Raw genomic sequence first — 17,758 nt, forward strand, 5'->3', positions numbered from 1 at the left:
ATCATTATATAAATGTGTATAATGATTGACGACACTAATAAATGTGTGCATCACGAGTGTTACCATATAATATGCCTACAATATAATTACCTACAATATAATTGCAAATAAGTTTTACTTCAATCGCGTGTGATCCTTACGCGCACTCTTTTTTTTTTAAAAAAAAGTTTTAATTTTTTCTGAAACGTGAAGATATACAAAAATTGTCATTCTCATTTTTTTGCGATTACTATAACTTACCCTAGCCTAAGGAAATTTAAATAACCCTATCCTCACCAATTGTTCTAAATCCCTGTTATTTTCATCTCAAACTTTTCTTCGTGAAAGTTATCAACATTAAACCGCGGACAACATCTTCTTGCTTAAGTATTTAAATCTTTTCTCTTAATACTGTTTCAAACTCGGATTAAAACAAAGTCAAAAGTTGAAAGGATATCAAAAAATCTTAATTGCTACAACTTAATCACTGTTTCCAAGTAATCGTTCCGAGTTTTGAATATAATGATAATTTTTATGAGATTTTGGAATCATTTTTAAGATTAGAGAAATTTGAACAAGGTAGTAAAGGACACATGTAAAATATACTTGTATATGTATATATATATATATATATATAATATTTCATAGGTATATATTGATAATATTACCTCTGTCAGAAGCAAATAACGCGAAACGTCAAACCCGTATTAGATTTTTCAGTGTGAAAATATGCGACATGTCATGTTTTGTCAGGTTTTCCCAATTAAACTTTACGATTTTTCTTTTCATATTATATATATATATAGAGAGAAAAATACTCAAAATATATATGAAACAAGTGGTGTATGACATTGTGCCTTAAGGCAAACTGCTGGAACTTCCCGTACCATAACGAAATGTTCGAGAAATATTTTATTAAACACTGTGTGATATTTATAAGAATTATATAAACTGAATTACAAAGGCAAAATTATTTATTTAAAGTATATTGGTGAGCTTTAGACCTTTAGCCAGAATTAAAATTAAAATCTGAATTATTTTTGATATAAAAAAAGTTGAGTTTTTTTTCCAAAACCAATTGTTGTGTCAACACATAGCAGAATTTTTTTTTTAAATCATTCAAATTGGATGCTCTGTTCTCTCAAAAACTCGATTTTCATTTTCTGCTGAACCTGCCTTTGCCAAAAACTAATCAGCACATCTCTCTATCAATAGGAATCGAATGTTTTTTGAACCATTCAATTCGATTTTTGGACGATCACAATAATTTTCCCTTCGGAAGTTAATAAATACTTAAATAAAGTAGTTTTGCATTAAGGCAATTGCAAAAACTTTTCCTTAGGTATAATAATTGATTTCAGAAATTTAGATTTGGATAAAATTTTCAACCGTTTATTCCGAAAATGCAGTTTTTGCTGTAAATATAAATAAAACGTTGCGACTTCCAATTGATATCTCTCAAATACATTTACAAAATTGTAGTTATATTAACTATTTTATCTGAAATTGTAGTTTATTACTTTAAATTTTTATTAATTCAACTAATTCAACTAATAATTCATAATTCAACTAATTCAACGTTGAAACATTTTTTTTTAAAACTTATTAATTTATTTTGTGAAATAATAAACATCAGCTATAAGAAAATACTGATATTATCTAATCATATACATTAAAGATAAAATTTTACACAACTAGAAAAATTTTGTAGTCAAAAGGTGACCCAGATATAAAAAATCTATTTAGATGATTATTAACTATTTTCATGTCTAATGCACAAATCCATTGAATCCAACTTGAAATAGCAATATTTTTGCGAAAAACTGTAACAAAAAGTATCTTTTTTTTTGTTAATTGCAAAGGAATAGCTTATTGATTTAATAATCTCTATCAACATATGAAATATCATAATTTTTTTTCCAATATTTATTTACAAAGAAACAGCCAGACATTTTTTGCCCCAAATTTAATATTTAGAAAATGGACTTTTGTGTGATGAATTAGTAATGTGTAAACTTATATAATATATATATATATATATATATATATATATATATGTATATTTGTATATAAATGTGTGTGTGTGTAATATAAAGATATTGGTATGCAAGGCGTAGAATGAATTTGAAATTCAAAACCGCATCGAATCTGTGCGCTTTGGGAATATATTTGACTTTGATATCTTCACATACACACACAAACGCATATTTACATTTATTTTCATATACATACATACATAAATTATATATATATATATATATATATATATATTTATATATATATTATATATATATATTATTTTTGTAGTATACATTTGTCCTCTTTTTAAACAGATTTTGTAACGTTTTTGCAATACCTTTTATTTATTTCTCAAAATTATAAGCTTGTTAATACTACAGTATGCGTGCATTTTGAAATAATTTGTTGCTATATATTTTTGTTAATAAAATACTAACAATTGTTTAAAATTATTAATAATCAATATAAAATGTGTACCATCCAAGCCAAGTTCCGCCCGCTTGTGCGCGCAACCTGGATCGACGGCTCGTTTCAGGTTAAAGTGCATTTTCCGAACAAAACGACCCTAAAAATTAAAATAATGTATAATACCATTTTGTGTTAAAATGATATACTAAGACTAAATGTACTTGTAAATACCATGGAAAAATTAAGAGTAAATTAATAAATTCAAGACAAAAAAGTTTGACGTCTTTTACTGCTTTTGCAAGAGTGCTTTGTATTCGCATATTTTTTCTTTGCAAGAATTGTGTATAACTTTTAAATCAATATAGCATAGTTTACAATATATACTCTAAAATGACACCAATAAATTGCGTTTTTAAATAGTATGTACTTGTAAATCGTATAAAAAATTGAAATTAAATTAAGAAATTCAGTTTATGTTTAAGTTTATGGAGTCTTTTACTGTTTACAAGAATTGTGTATAACATTTGATATTATATATTATGATATACTCCAATATAACATTAATAAGCTGTGTTCCTTGATAAATTGATATTCCCATATTTTTTTTACCCATTAATATTTCATTCCACCGTCTTCTTGTGAGGTCTCAAGTACCCTAGTAGTTTATTTTCTCTATTTTTTGTTGTTAAAACATGTACTTTACGTGCAATGTGCAACGTTTAATGTTTCGTTTTTGTTTCGTTTTTGTTTTGTTTTGTTTTGGTCTTGTTTTGTGCAAAGGAATAATTAAACATGTGTTTATTTCAATTCTAAACAGACCGCGGGCACTTTTGAAGGAGGAGAAGATGGGTTACACATTTTATGGGAAGACGGATGATGTAGAAATAAATAACTGATTTACTCGTATACGTATATATATATATATATATATATATATATATATATATAGTAACTTAATATTTATTTCATTATTTATTATAAATATTCAAACAAAATTTACAGTTTCATCTGCAACAAAAATCGAAACCAAAAAATTCTCCTTATAAGATCTCCTAAGATTTTTCTCCGCCGTTTTCCTCCTCCGAATGGAAGTTGAGCGATAAAATTAGATTTATGCGACTCTATCTCTATCTGGACCAATCACACTTATTTATTATACCAATTTATTTAGAAATAGACAATAAGACGATACTAGACACTATTAGATACAAGTAGACATTGCCACCAGTTTGGGAGAGAATCAGAACTGTGGGAAACCCATTGAAACCCATTGAACCCACTTAAGTCCAGGAGTCTTGTAAAAAAAAAATATGTGAAAATCTTGGACAATGACATCAAATCTTCTAGAGTTAATAGTTAAATATATAATAATATTATTTAATATAAAACATATAAGACTTTTGTCCTTTTGGTCAATAGACAAAGAAGTGGTACTTCTAAAATTTAAGGAAATTAAGAAAGTTTTAAGACAATTATTTGGAGACACTCATAAAGTTTGCTTTGATATGCATAGTGAATAAAAAGTACATCTGCCAAATGGAAAATAAAATTTAATTCATCCCAAATCGCCCTGCGGTTATTCGCACCATTCACGTCTTATTTTCCAGTTGAAAATTTTCCACTTATCCCATGGGATATTAGAGAAATGAGAATAAATTTCCAGGAACAAATAATTCTAACCTGAGGCTATGTAACGTATAATACACCCACAATAAAATATTACATCGACAAAATGTAGGCGGATCGAAAGATGCTTATTTACACCTCTATTTCTCAAGGCAAATGTAAGCAAAAGATTGGATTTTAAAATTATTAATTTTGGGTGCCTTTTATGAGTATACAGAGTTGTTATAGGGTAAAATGATGTTAGACAATGTTGTTGGATATTTAATTTTGTATAAATTTCCTAAATACATCATTTATGTCAATCGAATGGTTTAGAAGTTATAAACAATATACATGAGCAAACCATTCAGGCAATAGATTGGATTTTAAAATTACTGACTTTGGGTGCGTTTTATGAGCATACAGAGTTATTGTAGGGTGCTGTGATATTAGACAATATTATTCGTTATACAATTTTGTACAAATTTGCTAAATACATCATTCCTATCAATGGAATGGTTTTCCAGTTATAAAAGATATACAAGAGCAAGGCTTTTGGGCAGAAGTGGGCAAAAGATTGGATTTCAAAATTATTGATTTTGGGTTTGTTTTATGAGTAGACAGAGCTGTTATAGGGTAAACTGATGTTGGATAACTTTGTTGGTTATACATTTTTGTATAAATTTACTAAATACATTTTTCATGTGAATCGAATGGTTTTGAAGTTATAAAGAATATACAAGAGCAACGCATTCGGGCAAAAGTAGGCAAAAGATTGGATTTTAAAATTTTTGATTTTGGGTACGTTTTATGAGTACACAGACTTGTTATAGGGTGGAATGATGTTAGACAATGTTATTGGTTATTCAATTTTGTACAAATTCATAGAAGACATCATTCATGTCAATCGATTGGTTTAGAAGTTATAAAGAATATGCAAGAGCAACGCATTCAGGCAAAAGTAGACAATAGATTGAATTTTTTAAATTATTAATTTTGGGTGCGTTTTGTGAGTATATAGAATTGTTGTAGGGTTAAATGATGTTAGACAATGTTGTTGGTTATACAATTTTGTACAAATTTACTGAGTGCATCATTCATATCAACCAGATGGTTTAGAAGTTATAAAGAATATACAAGAATAACGCACTCGGGCAAATATAGGCAAATGATTGGATTTTGTAATTGATTGATTTTGGGTACGTTTTATGAGTATAAAGAGTTGTTGTAGGGTAAAATGATGTTAGACAATATTGTTGGTTATATAATTTTGTACAAATTTGCTAAATACATCATTGATATCATTCGAATGGCTTCGAAGTTATGAAGAATATACAAGAGCAACGCATTCGGGCAGAAGTAGGCAAAATATTGGATTTTAAAATTTTTGATTTTGGGTGCGTTTTGTGAGTATACAGAGTTGTTTTATGGCAAAATGGTGTTGAACAATATTGTTGGTTATTCAATTTTGTATAAATTTACCAAATACATCATTCATATCAATCGAATGGTTTGGGAGTTATAAAGAATATACAAATGCGACGTATTCGGACTAGCAAAATCCTTGACTCCAGCCAGATTTTATTAAGACCATGTTAAAAGACTTCATATTTAATTTTGTACCAATTTACCAAATATTTTGGTTATCTCAAATAAAAGTTTTCAAATTATTTAGTAAATTTTTACAAGCTGTACAGAACATCCTATTTTATATATTTCCATTTCCATTCCCCCGATCTATATAAATGCTTATTCCACGTCATTTCAAATCTAAAACTTTGTGATTTTAGGTAAAAATAAAATGTTCCGTATTCTGACAGAAATGTCAAATAATAAATACAAATCTAAAAAGATAAGACAGTCTGCACCACATCATCATCATCGTCATGTATGAGATGATACACCAGAGAACCAGAGTTTGAAGTCACCAGAGATTTCAAATAAATCAGATATAATATTCGAAGGATCTTTGCAAGAACAGAAAATTTCTTGATATGACAAATTTATACGATGTGAGAAATAGTAGAATAATAATATAAATATATGCTGTTCGAGGGGAATGTAAGTGGAGGGTTGAAAATAGGGAAAAAGACACTGAGGGTTGTAATCTTATATATAAAATTTTTCTGTAATGGGGTATGCAAGGTTAATCCTCCTAAATCTTTCTGAAGTTTGTTCGGAAAATTTTCTAGAATTTTTTGATTCATAGATATATAGTTAGATTGTAGAAATAAATAAAAAAAAAAGACAAACAACCGCTTATCATTGTTTGACCTTGAAAATATTTAAGGCATAGTTTGACTTTAAAAACAAATGAAGGGCAAAAATTTCTATTTACTTATAGGCTAAGGCAATATTAAAATATAATTCATTTATGATTATGAATAAAAAAAATTTTATGTCTACATTATTATTGCCGAAAAGCAGCTCAGATGTGCCAAAAATTAAAATAATATAAGATTTACAGCCAACATGCCATGTTTGTCAGTGATATTACACATCAAACTTAGCCTATAATGCAATTTGACAGATTATTATTTTTTAACTTTTAAATGCAGTCGTGTTTTGCGGTTTTGCCTTACTTTACTAAATCACAATACAAACATAATTTACTTACTCAAAAAATTATTTAGAAGTTTCATTGTGTCAAAACTTCATTTGTTTGGCAATGAACACGAAATATTTACTCAAGTCAATGGATTGTTTTGGGTCTGATTTTTTTACTGTGCTCCAATCTGATTGAATTTTTGGACGTTGGTTCATGTTATTCTCAAATTCAAAAGTGAAAAAAATCATTTTTTAGCGTTTTCAATCTTCTTTTTACAAATATCTCCTAAAATATACATTTTAACGAAAATCATGTAATGAATTAAATTATATCAATTTCAATCTTAATAAATCGATGTTTTATAATATAACGTGTACAGGACAACGTCTGTCGGGTCATCTAGTATATATATATATATTTTTTTCTCGCCATAGTATTTCAGTTGCTCAAAAAAAAATTAAACGTCAAGTCCACGCCAAACACAAAACTTTCTATAAAGACTTTTACTTTCAAATGAAACGAAATATGTTTTCTGTTATTTATTTGTTGTCGAGGGAAAAAAAGTTTAGCACGCGGACTGATTTTCTATGATTTTGTGCCGGTCGTTCGTTCGTTCGACGATTTGACGACTGTGACATGTGTCATAGGTGACATGACATCCGGTCAATGTGGCCGGAATGGGACACCGCAATTTCAATTTCCGTCACCGGAATGGAAATGGAAACATCTATATATATATATATATATATAAATCTATTTCTGTTCCAAAGGTAACCATACCCAGATGCGTAATTCCAACAATTTTATTTACAAATTCCGCTAAACATAGTAAGGCGACGCCGAATTGAATCTTAAAACCGTAACCGAAACCGAAATTAAACCAAAATTAAACTTGGCGCCACTTAACTCCGACTACTTGGGTGGCCTTTGGTAGTAAATATTTAAAATTACTTGTAAAAATAGATTTGTGGAATTTGTAATTACATTTATATATATATATATATATATATATATATATATATATTCAAATTGAGTAAAAAAGTCGGGCGTTACATCAATAAAAATAGTATGAGAGTTTTTTAAAAGATTATTTATTTAAAATCCATACGTTTCGGCTAGCATCTTTGCTATCATTTAGTGGCAATCAATTTAACTATAAAAATTAAAACTAAATGAATAATATGTGAGAAATTTCATAAAAAAACAATAAAAATAATAATAAAATACTTACAATTTTGTATTCTAATATAGCATATGAAACTATTAATAATTCATGCTATGAGTATGTGCACATTGATAAAATATTTATTTTTTTAACATCACAAATGGTAAAACACACTAATAACCATGATAACTTAACAAGTTGTCGAAACTATGTATTTACTCTTCGGAGTTTAAGATAGAAATGTCACATTTTTTCTTAAAGCAGTTTTTAGCATGTGTTCAAATTTTACGGGAAATTTAAAAAGCGATGGGATCTTGTCATTTTTTAAGAAATTTTGACACGCTATTAAGGAGCCACGTGTTTGTTTCGTTCAGGGCCGTATTGTCAAAACGTTTGTTTATGACCCTGTCGTTATGTAATTGCAAAAACAACCCCTCAGCGAATCTTCTTTTAATTACGTTTTCTTCAAAATGTAAAATTTTAGGGTTAAAAAAATCTGTATTGTGGTTTAATTTAATATGATCAGTTAACATCGTTTTATATTGTTTGGGATTTTTTTAGTTAATTTTATGTTGATTAAGGCGTTTACTTAGGTTTTCATCATCATAAAAATAACTCAAAAATTCCTAAGGTTTTAATTTTTATAGTTAAATTGATTACCACTGAATGAAGGCTAAGATGCAAGCCGAAACGTATGGATTTTAAATGAATAAATTAAAAAAAAACTCTCATACTATTTTTATTGATGTAACGCTCAATTTTTTAACTCAAATTAAACACATCATATTCAAGATTATTCAAATATATACATATATATATATATATATATCAATAAATAATTAATCATTTATTGAGATATAAAAAATAAAAATATCAATACACACCAAACTGTTAAAAATTTTGTTAAAATTCACATACTGTCCTATATTTTTGAAATTTGAATTTTGCTGAATTTATGAGCCTAGATTATATTAGAATATAATAAACAAGCAAAATATAATGTATACATTATTATTGCCGAAAAGCAGCTGAGATGTGCCAGAAATTAAAATAATATAAAATACGGTCAATAGTTTATGTTTGGCGGATGAAATTATATAACCCAGTTTAATAAATAACGCAATAAGTCCAAAATTGCATATACATTTTTTTTTAAACTTATGCATGTTATATTTTGCTTTACTTTACTAAATTATTTAACTTACAAAAAATATTTTTACTTATTAAAAAAATGATTTAGAATTTTGTTTCATGTGTCAAAAATTCATTTGTTTGGCATTGGATATGGAAGATTTAGCAAGTTGATCTTAGATTGAAGAGTAGATTTTACAAATTAATTCACCTAATATTTGAACATGAACAATAATGTTTCTTAAATTATTAGTAAAAAAATGTACTTTGGAAATTGCTTTTGCCAAAAAGAAACTCATATATCGTAAGAGATTATGAAAATTATAGACTGAATTATTGAAGCAATTATGTTATGTTGTAAAATCAAGTGTGATATTGTTCTTTTAGCGCAGATAAAAATTATTTTTTTCTGAATTTCTTATACTTCTTATGCTAAAACCATAAATGAATTACAAAGTAGATCATCAAATACGATATTAAAAAGTATAGGATAGGATATTAAAAAATTTAGAACTTTTGAATTGTAGACGTGGGTACAGGACAACGTATGTTGGGTCATCTAGTATATATATATATATATATATATATATATTTCTATTCCTCCCCATGTCCTCCCATAAATCGACAGCCCATCTTTTAATTCAATTCCTTCCGTGTTCAGCAATTACCACCGAGTTCTCTCCTCGGTCCTACACTTGTTCACATTCGCACCTACTTCATCCTACCAACCAACCTATCTTAACTAATTTCCAACGACGTGACGCCATCTGTCTCTTTCGAACACACACGATGGAAAGTGATAATTGGCAATTGTGTTGGATCAGTATTGACCCGATGTACTGTATATAGTACAAACAGAAGAGGGAAGAGCATGTGGAATTGTTTAATGAATTTGTTGAATGTTTTATCAATACTAATATTAAAACAGTAAATATCATCTCAAAAGCGGAGTTTGCGAATTTTATGAAATTTGGTCTGCATTATTATTACTCTTTACCAAAATTTTGACAGGAATTTTGAACCGGTTCATGCAACTAGGTTTGGTCAGATATTTGGGTAAATTGTTTAAAATTAAATTGTTTTCAAAATTGTCTAATAGGCCTAGACTCTACAGCAACCCTTTCTACTTTAAAACTTGCTTTAATTATATATTTTGAATACTTTTAAATCATTAGTTAAATAAATATTAGTAAAATATTGGACAGATTTATACGTAATTTAATTTTTAATACTTTTTAACTTCCCGTAGGGTAGTTACAGTAATGGGCCGAAAATCGAAAATGAAAATTTTCGCATTTCTCGACGTTTTGAAGGTTTCTGAACATTTTACTGGCATACCTCAGAAACCAAATAGTGTGTGTGTGTGTGTGTGTGTTTTGTATGTCCGCATTTTGAAAATAAAAAATTATTACATCTTATTTTATTGCACTTTGAGGATAAAAAATTATTACATCTTATTTTATTTTCCATAAAATATTTTTATAATTTTGAATTAAAAATTCAAACTAGTGGGGTGTATGGCATCGTGCCTTAAGGCAAATTACTGGAACTTCCCGTACCGTAACGAAATGTTCGAGGAATACTGAATGTTTTCAAATAGATTATTATAAATATTGTAACATTGTCTAATATTTATAAAAATTATATAAACTCAATTGCAGAGTTGAAATTATTTGTTTAAAGTATATTAGAACTTTAGTCGGAATTAAAAATAACATCTGAATTATTTTCAATATACAAAAAAAAAGTGATACAAAATTATTTTTTTCTAAAATCTATTATTTTGTTAAAATAAGCTGAACGTTCTTTGAATCATTTAAATTGTACGCTTAGTTCTCTCAAAAACTGCCATTTTTTGCACATTTAAATCTGTATCTTAGAAATGGCTGGGCCTGCCATTGCCAAAATCTAATAATCACTTCTCCCAATCATTACTAATTGAATGTTTTTTAAATTATTCAAATCGGATGCTCCGTTCACTCAAAAACTCGATTTATATTTTCTGCACTTTTTGCTCCGTATCCTCGGAACGGCTGGACCTGCCTTTGCCAAAAACTAATCAGCTCTTTTCCCTATCGATAGGAATCGAATGTTTTTTAAACCATTCAAATCGGTTGATCCGTGCGCCCGAAAACGTGGACGAAAAATTGTATCCATACATACATACGCACACACACACACACATCCATTTTTCTTGAGGTATGCCAAAATGTTCAGAAACCTTCAAAACGTCGAGAAATGTAAAAATTTTCAATTTCGATTTTCGGCCCATTACAATAACTTACCCTTTTACATCTTTTTTGTTTTCCACAAAATATTTTTGTAATTTTGGATTAAAATTTCAAAAAATTCAAAAAATGACCCTGGCCGAGCACGGTCTCAGCGCCACTCAGGTACAAATGTTTACCCAAGCGCGTTTAGACTGCTTGTGTACTGGAGCACTTTTCCAATTTTGTGAAAACTATTGAAAAATGTGAAAATGCCGCCAAGCTAAGCACAGTATAAGTGAAAATGTAGCACAAAATTATTTGCAAATGCGTTTAGACTGTGACTATACGGGAACATTTTTCAATTTTGTGTAATTTTTTTTTTTGAAATTGAATTCGAAATGAAATAACGATTGTTGTTAATGTTCTGGAGATAAATTGATTTATGCTTATATTACATTTGATTTGCTCATTGTCAGATATAACAAGATAGCAAAAATAATGAAACAATTACAGTATTTGTAATAATATATTTGAAAACGTTTAAATTTTTTTAAATATTTCATTACGGTACTGGAAGTTCCAGCAATTTGCCTTAAGGCACGATGCCATACACCACTAGTTGTTATTATTATTATTATTATTTAATATTATCAATTCTACTAATTGCTTCAATTTCCACCCGAGAAAGTGGTCATAAAATCTGTGACCACCAATTCACCGCCCTTGTAAAATCCTTAAGCGGACTTTAGGGGACCCTTCAGGGTCTTCGACAGTAGTAAAGTGTAAGGACGTCGTAAAATTCGGTGTAACGGCGGTTTAGAGGGCTGTTTTAACCCTTTTGTACGAGACGAGAGATTTTAGAGGTTTAGTAAGGGAATTAGCACTTGTAATAGAAAATGATTTATTGTTTAAATATTAATAATAAAAGATTTAAGAAGTACGAAGAAATTTTCATTCTAATGATGTAAATATCTTTACGTGTATTTTTGTGTGTGTATATATGTATATTATGGTGATGTGTAATGTCTGAGGGTAGGTTAGGGTATAAAAGTTAGGGTACGAAGGGTTTTTATTAATGTGCTTCACGCCCTCGTCTCGTTGATTGTGAATGACATACAAAAGTTAATGTTACATGGGGTGTAGTATATACATTTATATATATATATATATATATATATATATATATATATACATCTACTATATTATACTTGGCAAAATCTTTTTCCTAAGTTTGTAAATAAACCAAAAGTAGCCGAAAGCCTGTACCGATATTAAAAACTTATTTTCTATCTTTTTTATGCAGCATCTCTCCACCGGTCCATCCACAAAACTTATCTAATCTTCTCCAAAAGGATATGTTTCAGGATAAAAATACAGTCAAGTCCTTAGAATATTTGTACCATATTTTATGCGAAATACAAACTTACGTATTTGTATTTATTATTCTTATCAAGGTAATAATTGATTCTTTAGATATTTTTGTTTTATCTTTTATCGTGGTCATTAATTGGCTTAGGCAAAGATATTGCGTAAAATAGAAGCAAAATATTTGAAATATGATAATCTGACTACACTTATAAACGGTGTTTAATCAAGTGTCAGATCAAAAAAAAAAAATGAAAATATGACGACTATTAATTTTTGTACCTTGGTGAAACTTTTAGTGTCCCACAATGTGTTAAATTATCTCTAAAAAAAATATTTGTTTGTAAGTAGTGTTCAAAAACGTATTAAAAAATAACATTAAGTATTTTTTTCAAGAAAATTATAAAATAAATAAATAACTATATCTCACATTATTTTAATAAACTGGAATAATTCGAAGTAAAATTATATCTTTATATTGTATATATAATAGAAATTATGTTTTCATATTTTCAAACCAATTTATATGACGCTTTAATAAACTACGTAAATGTATAACTAAAATATAATAAATAATTTCAATAATTTTTAATATATAAATTCTAATAATCGAATAAATTATATATGAACCCTGTACCAAAAGTAAAATTTTATATTTTTAAAACAATATACATAATAATTTAAAAAAAAATTAATATTAATTTTGAAATTTAATGACTAGCAATTACAGATAATTTATATTGCAGAGTTTAAATCTGCAATATTAGATTTTGATGAAACTTGATGAAGAATTACACATATACAAACGAGGGTGTGGGTGTATATTGTAAGAATATCTATATATATATATATATATATATATATATATTTATATATATATATATATATTTATATATATATATATATATATATATATATAATATAGCTAAATTCACGAAATCATCCCCCAAAGTCTGAACATCTGTCGCTCGCAAAATCTTCATGTTACTTTTGACCGCAGACAACACAACAGGCGTTCATATTATTGTATATTAAATCATATTACACACATTTATACACACACACATACATACATACATATATATATATATATATATATATATATATATATATACTGGGTGTCCCAGACATTGACGTCAACACGAAAAAAATCTCACGTTGTTTGGAACTAAAGCGCTTTTAAGTGCAATCTAGAGCTTTGATGAAATTATGACAATTTTTCGGTTTTTATAGTTCACTTTTATTTAATTTTGTTCTTTGAAATTTTAGAACCGTGAATAACATTTCTAGCACCACTGTGAAAAATAAAAGCATAATTGCCAAAATGCATAATTTTTCTTGTACTTGTACCAAAATGTACCAAAAGTGTGCTCAAGACCTTTTTTTGAATTATATATTTAGAATTTTCAAAATCGATCGACTTTGAGAGGTCGTTCAATGTACCAAAGGGTGTTATCTCAGAATTAATGTAGAATTATGTATTCAAAATTTTTATAATCGACTTTGAGAAGTCCTGCTTTAAAAAAATTGTACCAAAATATTTTAGCAAGTTCCAAAAAAAATTTGAACATTATATATGAACTATAAACTGGTAAGTTTTCTGATAATTTTATAATAGAAACATTTTGAGTATTAGAATAAAAACGGATTATACTATCTATAGTTCAGTTCAGTTCAAAAAGATATATTTAATATAAAATATATACTACATATAGAGGCATTGATATTTTTCTTTAGTAAATATTTTCGGTGGTTCTTTATTAAATATTTTACATCAGGACATTTATATGTAATATTAAAAAATCTCGTTAAACTAGATAATATTGTCTGTAAAATGACCTACGATAAAAAAAATCAAAAATTGAGAAAATGGCGTCGTTTTAAAAAAAAGTAAAATTTACCCAAAATTTTGGTCGTTTTTGGACTGCCAAAATTCGATTTTTGATCCGATCAAAAAATCGGTAGTTCATTTTACGGACAACTATATATAGAACATGTAAAAAAAATTTTAGAGTGATCAGATCATTTGTTTTTGAGTAATCGCTGCGGCAAATTCAGAAAATGAGGAAATTTCGAGAAAAGCGCGTTTAAAGATAAAGATCGTTATACTATATACTATATATATACTCTATAAATGGATGTAACTCAAAAACTATTTAAGATATCGATTTAAAATTTGGGTATGTTATTTTTTTTCAGGTAAGCCTATCGAAATGTGGAAAAATTGAAAATTCGAATATTTGAAAATTTCATACTAGTTGTGGCCCTTAAGTTCAGTATTGAGAAGCAGTATATTTTTCAATATATATTAACTCATCAAAACTAATAAAATAAAACCCATCCTATTCATCCCTTACATCTCAAAGCTTTATTTCTTACAAAAGTCCTAAGAAAAAAACTTTTATCACGGACAAATCCTTCCGGCTTAACTTGTCCGCGCAGTCGAGTCCTTTTCTGGCTTTCTGCTTTTCTGGTGGAGGCGCCGTTTACTTTAACGGGTCTTAAGTTCTCGAAATAAAGAAATAACGAAATAACGTCGAGAAATCCCACTTGTTTTACTTTTACTGATAACGACGAGGAGGCAGGGAACGAGGAGGTTTATACGATAAGACGATAGTGATAACGGATAATCCAATTCACACACATGGAGTAGGATTTTAACTGGAACATTTCTTGAAGGAGAACTTAGTGATGATTCTGGTGGTATTAACAAAAGGTCAAGGTGAAAGGGATTGTTTTTTTAAGGGATGATGTAATATATTATCTTATGGTGTAGTTTAAATTAATTTTGTTGCTTATGTAAGCACTGTTTTTGATTTTGGAAAAAATTATAAAAACAACAGACCCCATTAGTCTGTCTATATTTTGTCAATACAATCAAACTGGAAGTTTTTTACACTTTGTATTAAAAACATGGTATAATCCAATCCGAGTCTTTTTTGGTATTTCGGCTTACTGATTACGTTTCAAGTTTTTCAGATTCTTTTTGGATTCTGCATTTTGTGTATAATTGTAAATAATACAATTAAACTTATACAAAATTTTCAAATTTCTGCGAGAAGTGATAGAAAATAAATTAGGTATCTCTTCTTTGACCTGCTTTTTGAAAAGTTTCAAGTAACATTCGACCAATTAAAGTAAATTTAATAAAAAGTATATATGTAGAGCAGGGCGAGGCACAAAGGTCCAATTTGACTTTGAGCAAATATAAACTATATTATAAAAATCAAACTTAATATATGACAACAAATGACATATTTCAAACGAACAATTATCTGACTATGTTCAGTAAAACTACAGGCGGAGTAACTGGGAACCGCCAGGTGCAAACAGGTTTAATCTTATTTTAATTTAAAAGGAATTTTACAAAATAGCTACATTTTTAACTAATGCTAAAAAACTACCAACGAAAAAAAATACTTTTATTAAGGATTTTCAAAGATTACCGTGTATCTCCCGATAGCAAAGTTATGAAAATCAAGGTTATAGCTGGTTATACATCTTTTTCCCTCTACTTTCAAATATTGTTGTCAAACAATGCTCAACTGTACTGGTTTTTGACACATCGGTGGTGGACCTTTTTAACCCCGGACCTTTATATATTAATATCTATTCTTTGATAAATTCTGGAAAATTATAACTGAAAAAATGTTATTCGACAAAATGTCCATTTGATCGATACCAAATTTAAGTTCTGAATTAAAATAATATAAATTAAAAATAATATAACCTAGAAAATGTTTTATAAATACCAACGAGTATATAATTATACAAATAAGATCTTTTGTAGTACCGTGTTTGAGAAAAATATGATTTGCAAAAAAAACGGATATTTTGAGTCTCTAGTAACACTTGCGGCCCGTTTACTAACGTTTTTGTATATAAATAAAACTACAAACAAAACTACTTACTACAATTTAATCATAATTAAATAATATTTACGTAAAACATCCTACTAAACGTACTTGAACATCATCTGTCAAAAACGTTTTACATTTGACGTATTAGCCACCGTCCATTATTTTATTTAAATTACGCTTCTACATAAATGTTCAAATTAAAAATGTAAAGTTTCTACGCGGATTTGAAATAATTTCTCACCTTTTGGACCTTCTCTGGATTGACACGAATTTTTCAAGACTAAGACTGGCCAAATCGGTTTAGTCGTTTTCGACTTTTAGTGGATCATTCTATCGAGAGCTCCATTTTTATATATAAGATAAGCTTCAAGATTTTTTTTCTATGTTTGTATGAATCGAGTATTCCCAAAGAGTGAAAGTTACTTATTCCTTAAATTCTTACCCTTATTCCCTTTCGAGGAACAAAAGGGACGTACAGAAATTCCCTAAGGACGTTTCATCCCTCAGCTTACCGCGTGATTGTCAATTTATCGGGACGCACCCCCTTATAATACGACACGCATTTATACATTTACACACATTAGTACTATTACTAGACATATTTCCTATTGGCAAGTCGGTAATAATATTTAATAATACGATGATGGAAGAGAATTGAATGATTTGGCTTGGGAAAAATCAATTTTTTTTATGAATTTCTATTTTTCGCTACTAACGCCAATAACCGCTTGACGACCTGTGTGTACTAGTGTCAATAATGAGACAAAATCAAGGAAATAGACTTTTGCTTCAATATTTACTTTACGAAGTAAAATTATTGAGAATTCAGATTTGTTGCAACAATTTACAAGAAAAAAATTCTTTTGGTCCTAAAACCTTCTAAATTAATAATATATAAATAATATTATATAATAATAAATTCCTTCGAAACCTTCTAAATTGTTTTTTTTTGTATTCTCTTCATTGATTTACAATCTGTCTTTACAAAAGGAAGACATTCAGTAACCTTCTAAATTAATAATATATAAATAATATTATTAACAATAACTTCTAATTTTGCAAATATAATTTTTTTATAGATATACTTAAAATGAGTGTATTTTGGTTCATGTATATAATAAATTTTCCAAATATCCAAAATAGTTTATTAAAATAAAAAAAAAAGAATCTAGAATTTTTAGTAATATTTTCATATTATTTTTTTGACTATTTAGACAAATTATTGATTTAATATTTTTAAAATAATTTAAAAATTACACGAGTTCAACTCGCCTCTAAACTGTACCATCCCTTAAAATATTTAACATTTCTTATCATTATTATCATCAATTTACATAAATACTACCATTATTATTATCATTTACATAACTACCCTCTTCCTTTGTCAAAAAGATTTTAAATTTGCATTTAAAATTTAAAATCGAACAATTAGATTTGTTCCTCCGCCACCACATATGTAACCGCCGAA

Source organism: Ctenocephalides felis, unplaced genomic scaffold (assembly GCF_003426905.1).
Source record: "Ctenocephalides felis isolate EL2017-DRISC unplaced genomic scaffold, ASM342690v1 CF-g0.4_SCAFFOLD_01170, whole genome shotgun sequence".
NCBI lineage: Eukaryota > Metazoa > Arthropoda > Insecta > Siphonaptera > Pulicidae > Ctenocephalides > Ctenocephalides felis.